Consider the following 13923-nt stretch of genomic DNA (forward strand, 5'->3'; position numbering starts at 1 on the left):
AAATTGACACTCTGACAAATATATATATATATAGACACCACAGTTTCACAATTGTAAATGACGTTATCAAAGTGTCTCCATTAGTAAGAATTATAAACATCACTCAATAATCCTATAAGAAAAGAGTCTAATTATAACTTTATATGCAAGAAGTACTTATTTATTTGATATAAAAAATATATTTAACTAAATTTTTATGACCTTTGTTTTCTCCAAAAATAATATAGAACCTATCCTTACATAAATCCTGTTTGAATTGATTTATTTTAAGTGTTTTTAAGTCAAAATAACTTTTAAATGTTTGAATAATTAAAAAAATGCTTCTAAACACTTGCTTTTAAACCAAAGAGACAAAAATAAGCCAAATTACGAAAGGGTAAAGTTCATTGAATGTTTAAGTGACACGTATTTTTAGGCAACATGTATATTCGAAAAATGTCAAAAATGGCGAGCTAACTCGGAGAGAAACTTTATGATTACGGGTTAAATTAGGAAAGGTTATAAGTTGGGGTACAATAAAAGCACGGAGTTAAAGTTCATATTGTAACGATCATTTTGTCGTTATGGGTGAGCTAATGGTGAAAGAAATTGAGTGAGAAAACTTTTGTGGTAGTAAGTTGAAAATTTCAAGCTAGGTTAGGTTCAGATGATTTCTGAGTGAGGTGAAGCCTAGAAAAATCCGGAAAAGGATTGAGTAAAATGTCTAATCTTGGATTGTTTTTTGCATTAGCTTAAGGAGTTCGTGAGAATTTTCAAAAGTGAATTCGGGTGAGTAGAACTCGTTATCGAACTTGGCATGAAAGAATTGGTTTGGAACGAAGGTTTGAAGGTGTGTTGCGAAATGAGTACTTTTTGGGAGATTTTTGAGTTTTTATACTGTGCACACCACTATAGAGGTGACACACCACTACACCAAGTGATTTTATTACCTCTATAGCGGGTATTTTTGTTACGGTGGCGGTGCTATGGAGGAATTGGGCCGCTATGACAGGATTAGTCGCACTTTATGCATAAAATCCTCCAAAAATGCTCATTATTTTGTAAAAACATTTAGGGGAAGGCTCATTTCAAGGAGGCAGTGGGGATTCGAATTCCCGTGGGGTAGGGTACTACGAAAAGAAGGTTCAATAGAGCTTTCAAGGGTTGATTCGAGGTAGGTGAAGATTATTTGTTTTCTAAGTTATGTAATATGTGCATGTTAACTATTTCTATTATATTACTGGTACAATGCATGTTTGGAGAAACATAAGGGATGATTATGAAATGATATCGGTGTTGATAATCTCATGCAATGAACTTTTTAAATTTGCTTGTGGCTTTACAAGCGTGGTTGTTTCATTGTGATTGCAATTATGTGATATCTGTGATTCATTGATTGGCTTGTGCACCACACCTGATACAGATTATCGATTGGCTCGATACCATACTTGATATGGGATACAATTGATTAGCTCAAATACCACGCTTGGTACATGTTACATTATCAATTGGCTTGGGTACCACATCGGGTACAAGTTACTATATGATTTTCTCGAGTACTACACTCGATAGATATTTGATTTTTCTCTTGTGTGTTGGTTCCTTGAGTAAACCAATTTTTCTCCATGTGATGTGTTTATTATGTTGATCTATGAGTGGCAGGGTTGTTGTTTTTAAATTCTGGGATGGTTCTTATGAAGGCTATGATTGCATGTTAAACACCTAGACTATGTCTTGGGAATCCTTGAGTGGTCCGTCTTACTCACAGGGCGGATAGAATCATTAAATTGTTGTTGTGATGTTGAAAATTCCTCACGTGATTGTTAATTCAGGTTGATGATTGAGAGTTTGGTTTATGTTTGTTAACTTAATTTATGCATGTGGTTGTCCCGTACTTGCTATGTTTTAGTTACTTGTTTATAATAGTATCTTTGGAGATGGCTGATGATCCTATCGGTACACTGTTGACTTTATGTACTGATACTACACTTACTCTTTTATTTTGTTGAGTACATGGCATATTTAGGCGGCTGCTTCGCGACTTCAACTGTGAAACACTCGTTATCTGAATCCAATGGTGAGCTTCTTTTTTTGGACTGTTGTGGACTCATCTTTCATTCTTAGTCCTTTAGTTTAGATTTAGACTCTCTTCTCTTTTATTTTGGGGTTGCATCCCCTTATTCTAGATATTTAGAAGTTTTGGTACACGATTTTCAGGTCTTAGGGGGGGATTGTTTTTGCAGATTTTCTTTTGATTACGAAAGAAAAAACTCAACAAGAGACTTCACAAATTAGGGTTTAAATTTAGGAAAGTGCAAAAAGAATAAACAGAAAAATAATAAGGTTGTTTTAACCTAACTATTCAATTAACTACATCTAACCTATCATAACTAACATTCCTTTACATAACAACCCTTTATACACGTGCACATAACATAACAATGAATGGCAATGGAGAAAAACAAAATCTTTTAGTATGGGATACGACAGGAAATGCAACATGACACCCATTACGGTAAAGTTTACTAAGATAGATCTTGTGTCATGCCAAAATTCAGGCCCGGTCCCATGTCTATAAATAGGATCCAATATGGTTTTTTCCTCTTACTTCATTCTTCGAATTTCTAAGTCCACGGACAACTTTCTATCCTCGCATTACCTCCCCACGCCAAGGTGAGTCTATAATAAATTCTAAGTTATTCAAATGTAGTGAGATGAATTCCTAACACGATTATACTCCACGATTACATGGTTTTCAACAAAACCCCTTTAAGAGATTCAAACATAGAGTCTTGAAAGTTCTCCATAAAAGTTCTTCATACAATTCAGTTCTTATTCATTATTTTGGGAGAGATGAAGGTACTAGACTGTCTTTTTATGAAGGAACATTATTATTCTTTCACATATTACATTTCCTTGTAAACCTCAAAATTCTACTCTACGAGATAGCTAGGGTTAATTATGAAAAAATATGCTTTGTTCATAAACATTCACTACGAACACCATGAACTCCTTAAGAATTTTTTAGATTCTATTAATATTCTTATTTCATCATTTCCATGAATTTCAGTGTAAAAATATGATACAGTATGATTTGTAATTTCTTCAAAAGCATGAACTAGTGGTGTTAATAGGCACACTCCGAGCTCCAACACTATGCCCAGATTTGCTGAGCAATTCCTATTCCTGGTCTACATCCTGTTCGGTGGATGCATAATATTTGTTGGGACCTCAATGCTGTTGATATTTCTTTAGATGATAGAATGCTTTGGAGGTATGATTTGAAAATGCATGAACACACATGTTAGAAGGAAATTTTATAGAGTTAAACTCTATTGTACGAATTTAGAGTATGAAAAAAGGGTGATATTTTCTAATGTCTTGTAGCCTCTCTATTATAGATGTGGAGCTCTTCACACTGATAAGAATGACTCTACTAGAGACAATTTCATAAATATCATAGAACTCTTAAAATATGTGCTCTGATACTAAGTTTGTGACATTTCGAGTCTATACCCTAGGCGTGATCGGTACTCAGAAACCACTGTTGGTCCAAAGCGAACCCTTGGACTGACTGATGTATTACCTCAAAAAGTTGGAAAGCCTAGTTGAAGGAAAATGTTGTAGAAATCCTGCTGGTGCAGGCTTCTACAAGACTACCTATGGGCCATAGGAAGACCTATGATCCATAGGAAGGCACTCGTAGATCAGCCTCCACATTTGAGAAAATTTGAATTTTTAGAGGTGGACTTACGATTCATATCTACGGACAATATAATGACCTACGAGCCATATGATGGTTTATAAGTGGATATTTAGAGAAGTTGAAATTTGGAGTTGGAAGGATGAAAATAGTTGATGACCCGTAAATCTTTCTATGACCTGTAGACTTGGGTCGTAAGATTGAGGACACTCCTGCCCATTTCCGTGGCTAGTACAAGATTCTGTTGGCATTGGTAGTTTTGGTTAGTCCTTGTGATTCGAGGGAACAAACACTATGTCATTTCTTTACTCTTAGACTTTTATACTTTCTTATGCCTTGGGTGATTAAGGGACTGTCCTACACCCCCGTCTATGTTAGTAGAGGCATTTTCAGACTAGACTAGTATGCTTATGTTTATTTCATATATCATATTTTGAATTCTCTTTTATTGAGATTTCTACATTTTGAGACTTACCTTCCGTATGTTTTATCTTGATTTCATGTTATCCAATGTCATGCTATGTTATGCTAAGAGGTTTGATTAGGGTCCTTCGGGATTTTAATTTTCTTGTCACGTCAGGATCTAGCTTGGGTCATGACAAATTTGGTATTAGAGCATAAGGTTTAAGTATCCTAGGGTGTCTAACATGCCGCATTAAGTAGAGTCTTGTTCATGAGTGGAAAGAACACCATATCTATAATGAGAGGCTATGCAACGTTTAGGAAACTTCACTTCTTTATTCTTGCGTCGTGAGATAAGGTTGAAATCTTCGTGAGATAAGGTTGAAATCTATAAGTTTTCCTTCTAACTCTTATTCTCTGCGTTATAGAATCATGCCTCAACGAATAGCCTATGTGAGAGGGAATGCGAATGTGAATGTGGAAAAGGAGAAACAAGATCCTAATGATCCCTTGGTCGAGAAAGTCTCTCATGCTGAATTTTAGAGTGGCTTTTCAAGTGCTTGCCCAAGCTATGGTGGCACAATCCAACCGGTAGATGGTTGCTCCCGTGAATCCAAATGTGGGTACGAAAACTACTAAGGTGCGTGACTTCACAAGGATGAACCCTCTAGAATTTCATGGGTCTAAGTTGGATGAGGATCCCCAAGAGTTCATTGAAGGGATTCACAAGATTTTTGATATCATGGGTTTAGCCTGATGGAAAAGGTGTACTTGGCCGTATATCAATTGAAGGGTGTGGCAAAAATTTTGTTCGACCAATGGAAAGAAGAGAGAACTAGGGATACGGGTCCCTTGGATTGGGAAGAGTTTAAGGATGCTTTCTTTGACCATTTATTTCCCCTTGAGTTGAGAGAGGAAAAGGTCCAAGAGTTCATCAATTTGAAGCAAGGTAATATGAGTGTGAGAGAGTATGCCTTGAAGTTCACACGTATAAATATGCTTCGTTGATGGTTGCCGACCCTAGATCTCTAATGAGCAAGTTTGTTTTGGGTATTTTGGATTTGGTTGTCAAAGAATGTAGAACTGTCATGCTGATTAAAGAGATGGATATCTCAAGGTTGATGACTCATGCTGAGCAAATTGAGGAGGAAAAACTTAAGTAGAAGGCTAGGGAGTCAAAAAGGGCAAGGACTGATAGCAATAAATTTTCATATTTGAGTTCCGATAATGGTGTCTTCACAATTTCGCGCAAAGTTCTCCAGTCAGAATTCTTCTAGTACTTCGGCTCCGAAATCTAACTAGGATAGGGTGTAAAACCCTAAGACTCAAAGGAGTTTGTTGAGTTTCATACTATCCCCGCATGTAGGAAGTATGGGAAAAACCACCGAGGAGATTGTTTGGCGGGTTATGATGCTTGTTATAAGTGTGGTAAGATGGGTCATAGAGTGAGGGATTGTTCCTCAGGTTCTAGTAGAGGTGGAGGTAGCCATCCTCATACTATTATTTCCAATCATCCAACTCGATAGGGTACTTTATTAGGTTCTGGTGGTGGTCAGCGCCATAACAGATTCTATGCATCTAGAATTGATAGGATTTAGAGGATTCTCTGGATGTGGTGACTAGTATATTGCGACTCTTTCAGTTTGATATTTTTTTCTTGTTAGATACTCGAGAAAATCTTTCTTTTGTGACTCCTTATCTTGCTATAAAGTTTGATGTTAGTCTCGAAATTTTGTTAGAGCCTTTTTTATCTATACTCATATTGGTGATTCAATATTGGCTAAGTGGATCTATAGAAATTGCCTAGTCTCAATTTTTCATAATTTCACATCAGTTGATCTTATAGAGATTGATATGACCAATTTTGATGTTATTCTTTGTATGGATTAGCTTCATGCATGTTATGCTTCTATTGACTTTAAAACTTGAGTGGTTAACTTTCAATTTCTAAATAAGCTAGTCCTAGAATAGAAGGGTAGTAATTCCGTGGGTAAGGGTCAATTTATCTCATGCTTTCTAGCTCAATAAATGATTTCTAAAGGTTGTATCTATCATCTTGTGTGGGTTAGGGATACAAATTTTGAAGACCCTACTCTTGAGTTAGTTTCAGTGGTGAATAAGTTTCCAGTAGTATTTCCCGATGATCTTCCTGGTATTCCTCCTAAAAAGGAAATAGACATTGGTATTAATCTTCTTTTCGATATCAATCTATCTCTATTCTTCTTTATAAGATGACCTAAAAAACTTGAAGAGTTAAAAGGATCAGTTAAAGGATTTGTTAGATAAGAACTTTATTAGACCGAGTTTCTCTCCATGGGGTGCTTCGGTTCTCTTTGTTCAAAAGAAAGATGGTTCTATATATCATCAGTTGAACAAGGTCATAATCAAGAATAAGTATTCCATCCCAAGAATTGATGACTTATTCAATCAACTCCAAGGTGCAATTTATTTCTCAAAGATTGATCTTCGATTGGGTATCATTAGCTTTGGGTGAGGGAGTGTGACATTCTAAAGATGGCTTTCAGAATTCAATATGGCCACTTTGAAATTTTGGTCATGTCTTTTAGACTAACAAATGCTCCTGCATCTTTTATGGATTTGATGAACAGGGTGTTCAAGAAATTTTTTGATATGTTCGTCATTGTGTTCATTAATGATATATTAATCTATTCTCGGAGTGAGGAGGAGCATGCCATTCATTTGAGTTTTGTCTTTGAAATTCTCAAGGATTGTCAGTGATTCACTAAATTTAGCAAGTGAAAGTTTTAGTTGAGGTTGGTGGCGTTCCATGGCCATTTTATTTTCGATGATGGTATTCAAGTTGATCCTAAGAAGACCGAGGCTGTTAAGAATTGGCCTAGAGCCCTTTCTCCTTCAGATATTCAAAGTTTCTTAGGCGTAGCTAGTCATTATAGACAGTTTGTGGAAGGTTTTTCCTATATTGATTCACCTTTGACCATATTGACTTAAAAAAATGTGAAATTCCAATGGTCAGAAGCTGGTGAGAAGAGTTTCCAAGAGTTGAAAAATTGACTCACTTCAGCTGCAGTCTTGAGCTTACCATATGGATCTGATGGGTTTGTTATGTATTGTGATGCTTCGAGGATTGGTCTTGGTTGTGTTTTGATGCAAAATGGAAAGTTGATAGACTGTGCTTCTAGGCAACTTAAGACACATGAAAAGAACTATCTGACTCATGACTTGAAGTTAGCGGCGATTGTGTTTGCTTTGAAGATTTGGAGACACTATCTCTATGGTGTTCATGTTGATGTGTTCACCGATAATAAGAATTTGCAATATATGTTTAAGCAAATGGATTTGAACCTTGGACAAAGGAGATGACTTCAACTGTTGAAGGATTATGACATGAGTGTTCTCTAACTTCTAGGAAAGGTTAATGTTGTTGCAGATGCTCTTAATAAATTGTCCATGAATAGTGTTGCCTACATTGAGAATGAGAAGAAGGAGTTAGTTTTTGATATGCATAGACTAGTTCATTTTGGTGTTCACTAGGTTGATTCTAAGGATGGTGGTGTGGTTGTTCAAAATGGTTTAGAATCATCCCTTGTGTCGGATATGAAGGCAAATTAAGATAATGATCCGGTTTTGGTTAAGTTAAATAAAGTGCTTTCTGAAAAAGTCATTGAGGCTTTCTCTCAAGGAGGAGATGGTGTGCTTCGTTATCAAGGTCGATTATGTGTTCCCAATGTTGATGGTTTGAAGGAAATGATATTGTCCGAAGCTCATAGTTCTCGATATTCTATTCACCTGAGATCCACCAAGATATATTGTGATTTGAGGAAAGTGTATTGGTGGAATGTCATGAAGAAGGATATTGAGGAATTTATGGCTAAATGTCAAAATTGTGAACAAGTGAAGATTGAGCATAAAAATCTGGGAGGTTTAGCTCAAGAAATTGAGATTCCTACTTGGAAGTGGAGAAACTTGAACATGGATTTCATTACAGGTTTGCCTCGTACTCGTAGGCAACACAATTAGATTTAGTTTGTTGTGGATTGAATGACTAAGTCAACTTATTTTCTTCCCGTTAAGACTTCTTATTCAGCCAAGGATTATGCTAGACTTTACATTTTATAGTTGATTAAGCTTAACAGAGTTTTGTTGTCATTATTTTGGACCAAGGAACTCAGTTTACTTCATAGTTTTGAAGATTATTTCAAAAGGGTCTTGGTACTCAAGTTAATCTTAGTATAACTTTTTACCCTCAGACCGATGGTCAAACCAAATAGACTATTTAGACTTTGGAGGATATGTTAAGGGCTTGTGTGATTTAACTCAAAGGGAATTGGGACGACCACTTATCATTGATTGAGTTTGCCTGTAATAATAGTTCATTCAAGTATCCAAATGGCTCCTTTTGAGGCATTACATGGTAGGAGGTGTAGATCTCCAATTGGATGATTCGAGGTTGGTGAGGTCGCTTTGATATATGTCGAAACATGACACCCGATCTAATATATGTATCAAAATATGACACCTGATCCAATATCACAATCACAACCACAACCACAACCACAATCACAGTCCACAACGAATAGTTCACATACTTGCACAATCAAGTAACATGTTCATTGCATTCAATTGTTCACAAATAGTCATTTCATTGGTTTCATTCTATCTTTTCCTTCATTATAAATATTTCATCAAGTCTTGTTTATTTCAAGGCATCACTTTTAGTCGAGCAATTTCAAGATTGTAGATTTTACGGTCTTGGAATTGTAGACCAATCACAATATATCAATCACAACAATAATTAAATGCATGGTAGACATCACAACAATACTCAAATACTACTAAGAGTCTCTCTATGATATAGACTAAACCATAACCTACAACCACAAGTAATCAAATAGGTTCATGGCAAGAGACTATCAACACTAAGTCATTCACATTCATCCTTTATTTCATGATTCAAATTACTCAAGTAATTCACAGGGAATAATCAGCATAAACACACATAGTTATTGTATAAACACATCCCACTATATACATCAATAGCCCATAATTCCCAAGTCTCATGATACTGTTATAACCCAGCTATTGTCTACACTTAATCTTACAAGAATCATTGGCCTTCTAAACAGTTTCACCAAGATTAACATTCAAAGATTGGACCTTTATCACTAGTCACATAATAATCATGACCCAAAACATACATTCCCACTCTAAAAAATAATTGACAATCATTTAACCATTCAGACTCTGTGTCCGAAGGCCTAGACATGAAATATCCCATTAATCTACATTATATTAAGCAATGGAAACAAATTCATAACTAATCAATTGAGAAAACCTAGCCTGTCTCGGCGCCAAACAATTAATTATAACATGATCTCTGACTTTCAAAGGGACAAATTATGGATATGGGCCTGAAAGTTGTGGTTGTAGTCTTTCTTGCGCTAAGAATCTCTTCTTCCCTTCTCTCCAAGTCTAGAGAAGCTTTTTGGGGGTTTCTAGGGTAACCCTTATCTATTTATGCACTTAAGGAAAGATAGAGTAGTAAAAATATGCCACTTTTTGACTCTATCCCGTCGAATCCCATTCTGGCGGCCTAAATCCTGCCATAGCGGTCCAACATGGACAATGCTTAGTAAAATGGGAATAAAGCTTTACTCCGAACTCCAAATGAGAAAAAATTAGTGGCGTTGGAAAGAAGAGTAATAGAAATTTAATTTTCTAGTTTATAGGCCACCTAATTCATTATAGACTAAGAGATATAGTATTTTGAAGTTGACCCTAATTTAAACTCAAGTCCTAAACTAAATCGAAAAAACACTTTCAACTTAACTTTGTGGTATGGGCATTGTACGACCTTAATTCATAACTAATGCACTCACATATCAAGGAATATATCCAAGTCATATGACAAATAGGATTCGTATACCTTTACGGCATATATGTTTAGTAACGACGGACTAGATCGTTATAATCAATACCAATTTACCCCTCGTTCGTCCCTGAACGACAATACAGAGGAGAGGGCACGAGCTGATCTAAGAGGTTTTTTTTGAAACCAATGATGAGACACTATTACTACTTAGGGATAATCACATCCCAGACTAACCCCTTTATGTCAAACACTACATCCGGAGTTTTACCAACCCGAAATACACTCCGACAGTTTCTATGGGATACTACGTCCCTCACATATCATGATGCCACTTTAATCTTTCTCAAACACTACCCCTCGAGACACCAAATATCTCTAAACACCTAATTCATAAGGTTCATTGGGTTCTATGCTAACTGAAACCTTGTCAACTCTCATATTAGGGGAAATTTTAACCGGGTACTTACACCCTAACTAACGCTATAATAAGCACATTATCGCCACTCAAAGAGAATTAACCATGAGGTATCTCACGAATTAAATACACAAATCAATAGACTACGATTAAGTATATAAAGATGCTCATTCACAATTAATAATCGAGCATCAGTCACATTCGCTAAAAATGACCTTGACATCACACTCTACCGGAGATAACCTCGGCATCACACTCTACATCCCATAACTATGTCCAAGAACAATTGTAATTCGGCATGTTCACACATTAATGAGGAAATAGCAATTTCAAATAATTCACAATCACAAATGGACTATCAAGGCATATCATAATAATCACGTCGTTGTCAATATCAAGCATTTTCAATGAAGGTCCTATCATGGGACTTATAACCATCTATTTGTTTTATCGGAACGTGGCACCCTATCTAAATGTGTGTCGAAATATGACACTCGATTTAATTATATGTCAGAACATGACATCCGATCTAAACATACGTGCAATCACAATTTCACAACCATAGTCAACATTATTTTATCAAGAATAGGTTCATCACAAAACAGGCCAGCAAATGATCATTTTTCACATAAAATCTAGCATGTTTCCCTATTCGTATACACATATGCATACCATAAAGCAATTCAACAAGTACATAAAATACATATGAGAAACAAAACCATCACCTACTCCAATCATCTATCTAACTTGACAACCACCAGTTTTCTATTAATGTGCACTTGTCTGAAAATGAGATTTAACTATTACTTGTTCCGGAGCAAAATGGTGGGACAGGGAAAAATAAGGGAGACACGGCTGAGATTCTGTCTCGCCCTGTTCCGCTCTAGCGGGATGACTCCCGCTCTAGCAATACGGTTCCCGCTCTGGCTGGCCCACTCTAGAGGGATGATCCCGCTCTAGAAGAGATTATGGGGACATATTCTCAAGAAGACTTTCCCTGGGAGTATTCCCTGTCCTAAATCCCTTTATTGACTCTCATGGTTATGGCTTAGTCCAACTTGACTCTTCTAGCAAAATTTCAGAGGGGTCTATCCCAGAGTCAAATCCAGCTCTACACACTTGATAAGCTTTCCCCCATTATCTTGGCGCAACAACATGCACACCATAGGGATTTGTTCATCACCCACCATAACCCAAATACATCATAATAAATAGAAGCACAGATTAGAAATAACTAAAGTATTGAGTTTCCCATATCTTAAATAACCAAGACAAATAGAAACACAATTTAGCAACACTAAAGTCTTGAGTCTCCATAAACTCAATCCAAAAGCTAAAACAATCATGAGCACAAGTATTACATAACCCAAATTTCCAGACTCAAGTCTTAACTTTAGTAAATACATGAAGTCGTATTAAGGCCTTTAACATAATTCCAAGATCAACTCAAATAATGCATAGACCAAAATTCAGAATCACATTATTTAAAACCAGTTATGAAATATGTTAAGGAGATCTTTCATAATAACAAATTCTGCTATTATGAAATAATAGCCCTTTTCTCACATGATTCCTAACCAATCCCGAGTGTCTTGAAATTAAAGTTTTTCTACGATCATAAATCATTCTTTTTCCTTACCATCTTTACCAACGGTAAGTCCACTCACAACTAAGAGTTGTATTTCCTCACATAAGTATATCATTTAACACATCAAAAATTCATTCATTAATCACATTATAGTTTATCACTAGACCATTGAACATAACCAAGTTATAACCCTTTTTCTAACAAAAAGTTAATAGAAACCTAAGCAATCATGTCTCACATAATTTCAACCATTTAGGATAGTACACTTCACACAGTGCAGGTACTTCAGGCAACACTATACACATAATCACATCATATCAAGGAAGTACACTTCACACCTTGACAGTTATTCAGGCAACACTCTGCACATAATGACAATTCAAGGCTACATCACACAAGCAAGTCAATTTATTTAATTAGTTCGCTTTATGGATGACATTCAATTGATCATCTATGCACTTATATAGCCTGTAAGGCCAGATACCAATTGGAACCTTCTCGATTCCAATTTCTCTTGCTTGTGTTCCTTCAGCTGCAACAACGACATCCAATTTAGTTCATTGATATACCAATTGGAATTCAGAGATACCATTTGGATTCAACCCATACCACAAGCGACAAACCGCACGAAAGGAGAGAAGAAATGGAACAACTTCCTAGAATGCTTCATAGCTTTTTAAAGATTAGATGTGGACGTCAACACACCAATCTGCAGGAGTCTATTCCACACTTGCTCTTGTACTGGGAGATCGATAACCTGGGCTCTGATACCAACTTGTCATGACCTAACTCACTGAGCCGTGCGAGCACCTACTTTAACATCTAGATAGGAGAACCCTTACAAAATATCATGCGAAAGTTTAACAATTACCAATAATAGGCCAAAAAAATTATGAAATCACTTTATAATTACTAAAACTCTAATGGTTTATTACAAGGAATAATCTAACACCCCCAAGGATACTAGTATAAAAAGGTATAAAAGCTTCTAAAGATACAAAGTATAAATAAGGCAATGACACAACTCCCACCATAAGGAAGGAAGAGTAGAAGCTGTTTGGAGAATCATCTTCGTCTTCACCTAAGAAACATCACTAACCCTGCAACCAAACTATGCCAAGTGACATAGAAAGAGTAGTATTAGTACAAACAACATGTACTGCTAGGCATTATCGGTCAACCCGATACCTACCGCATAATATAAATAGATTAATAAGAAGAAGACATGATCTTAAGAAAATATACTCGCCAAATCTTTATGCACAAACTATTATCATTACCATTAACCTCATTAAAGTAGTTCAAGCCTAACTTTCATCCCTTCTAGTTCGTCCGCTGCCAACACTAATATAGATCAAGGCCTAGCCCTTCTATCTCATAGAGGAGTTTTCAAACTACGGGCCACTACTAACTCTGCTTAATCCATCTACTATATTTAGTTTTCACACCAACACATGGACCTAGGATAATTAACATATCACTTGGAAGAGGTAAACATTTAAGGGATCTAAGCTCCTCTCTAGTCCATACTGGCCTTCTATGGAGGGACCTATCCCACTCTGGCGGCCTCGCCACAGGGGGAATCTCAGAATTCTGTCTATTTCCCTCATTTAATACAAGTATCAATAGGACACCATCAATATCTGACTCTAAGTCACTAATCCCACTAAACAACACATCAACGACTCTCCACTTGTTTATCAATGACCTCATACCTATGATGCCAACGCATTTAGAACCCATAACATAATCTGAACAGACATATACGGAACACATTATCAATTTACCATTTCAGGAGCAATATACAGTTTCACGGGTAAATCTCAAATACAACAGTCAATATGGTAACACTTGGACCTTCGGTCCTTTCATATCAATTATTACACAGGATGGACATGCTCAATTATATTCGGGTCTATTTTTCTATCATCACTCATATAGTCAAGGTCAATTCACAGATGATAGACACACAATCATATTCTCAT

This window comes from Solanum dulcamara, chromosome 1 (genome assembly GCF_947179165.1).
Source record: "Solanum dulcamara chromosome 1, daSolDulc1.2, whole genome shotgun sequence".
In the NCBI taxonomy this organism is placed as follows: Eukaryota; Viridiplantae; Streptophyta; class Magnoliopsida; order Solanales; family Solanaceae; genus Solanum; species Solanum dulcamara.